Genomic DNA, 2028 nt, shown 5'->3' on the forward strand with positions numbered 1-2028 from the left:
AGACACACACACACACACACACACACACACACACACACACACACACACACATTCATTGCCTTTGAGGTACTTTCTCTACAAAAAAAATCTCTCCCTTTGGGTTTTTTTTTTTTGCGTAAGGGAAAGTGAAAAGATATCAGAATGACCATATGAGAAAGTTCGAGAATTTATGAAAAATACTAATAAATAGGGTGCAAAAGCCTTCTGATCATCATGTGGATTGCTTCTTGGAAGAAAATAATTTATGACCATTTCTATAAATTAGCCATTAAAACAACTCCACACACTTAAAGCCTATTAATGATGCAGAATATATTACTATATGAGATCATAATGGCTGTAGGTTGCAGTGACTTAGTAAACCACTCAGGAAGGACATCAGAGAACTCTAAGAGATACACAAAATAACAATCGATATGATTATGGTTATCTTAATATTTTAGAATTAAGATGTAGCAAAATAAGAGATAACTATGCCTTCTTCTGTAAGATGTATATTGTTTTCTTGTAGGGTTGTTAGATCACTTTCTTTACTGAAGGTGGATGTTGAATTAGAAACTGTATTCAAGTCTTGTGTCTGCTTTCCCATTTCTCCTGATCCTTCAGTGTCTTTCCCCTTCATCTTGTTCCCAATGCCTATAGATGTGCTCAATTATTACCCAGTACTGCCCTCCCTTCCTTCCCTCATAGAATCCTTTTCTAGAGTCTAACACCTTTCAGGCTACCTTGTCAATGCTTTCTGCTCTCCAACCTTAGTGAGATTAAGAATGACCCTTGTTTCCGTGGCCCATTCTGCTTGTCTTCATGTTAGCTTCTCTTTTTCCAAGCTATGTGTCCATTGCTTGTTGTGTTCTCCTAATTCTCTGGCCATTCCTTCTTAGTCCTTTTTCTCTCTCACTTTACTCTGCTTATTCCTTAAATATTAGAATTCCCTCCAAATTTCATTCCTTGACCTCTTTGTCCACACCAGAGGTTTGTGAATTATCTAAAACTGAAAGCAAATCTTTATGCTTTGTGATAGGACACTTTCTCCCCTTTGGGAAAGTGTCTGTGGCTTCCATATTCTCAAGAGGGTCCTTGGCTCTTTAAACAAGGTTAAGCGCCCCAACCCTCACACTCTATGCTATCTCATCCTCTTCTTTGCCTTTAACCACCCTTTTTATATGGTAGCCACTCCCCCAATACATCCACAGTTCTTACCCAGGGAAAAAGACAGGAACGAAAAGGAGAAACCAAGATTCAAAGAAATGTTGAAGAATCACAACAAAAAATTGTACTTGTAATCATTTTGTGTCTAGCTCAGCTTATTGACTCCCGTTGAGGACCAGCTGACTGAATGTTGGGTGGGTGGCCTGGCAGCGTCAATACTTCAGTTTGTCAGGGGAAAATCCCAGGAGGAATTTGTGAAAAAAGGCTGTGTGTGCAAAATCCCTAGTTACAAGGGGCAGAGGAGAGGGTGCGCGCAGGTCCTACTGGAGATGAGAGAACAGGAGAGAAAACCACAGTAGCCGCATTGCCCACAGCTGCAGCGAAGACAACCCCAAGCTCTGCAATCCCTGTCAGGAGCCAGAAGCCCCGCCCGGTACCAGCGGTGCCTTTGACGGACAAATACCTCCTGCAATCACTTTCCAGTTGACCATAAACACTCCTTACTCCTCCCGCCTATCGCGTCCCTCTCTAAGCCAATCAGAGGAATGGGCGGGATCGTCCTTAGTGGGTTCCTATTTTTTTAAAAAAGGGTAGACTGTGCGCAGCGTTTCGGCTGAGGGAAAAACACCTCCTGAGCTGAAGGGGGTGGAGCCCTTGTAATGGGCAGGCAGATCTGCCAATGAGGCGCCCCGGTCACTCTAAGACCCGGCCGCCGAGTTGGGCGGGGCACGCGTGGGCCCCGGCCAATGGCGGCGGGGCGGACGGAGGTTGAGCCGCCGTGGGTAGGGTTAGTGTGAGAGGTGCGGCGGGGGAGGTAATGATGATGGTGGCGGAGGAGGAAGGCGGGGGAGGGGGTGCTGGGCGCTGAGCTGCGGCTCT

General features: G+C 45.3%; 1 protein-coding gene across 5 annotated transcripts in view; it reads left to right on the forward strand.

Moving 5' to 3' along the window:
- Positions 1-2028, forward strand: part of EHBP1 (EH domain binding protein 1) — a 373913-nt gene that overhangs the window by 29110 nt on the left and 342775 nt on the right. For 3 of the 5 annotated variants that reach the window (XM_008071978.1, XM_021705884.1, XM_008071979.1), the window contains exon 1: positions 1878-1963. The exons of the other annotated variants lie outside the window; for them this stretch is intronic. The gene's annotated coding sequence lies outside the window, so the exon portion shown is untranslated. Of the gene's footprint in view, positions 1-1877; positions 1964-2028 lie in introns of those variants that run through there. 5 annotated transcript variants of the gene reach the window in all.

The sequence above is a fragment of the Carlito syrichta genome, unplaced genomic scaffold (assembly GCF_000164805.1).
Source record: "Carlito syrichta isolate Samal-C Ts95f unplaced genomic scaffold, Tarsius_syrichta-2.0.1 Scaffold314798, whole genome shotgun sequence".
Classification (NCBI taxonomy): domain Eukaryota; kingdom Metazoa; phylum Chordata; class Mammalia; order Primates; family Tarsiidae; genus Carlito; species Carlito syrichta.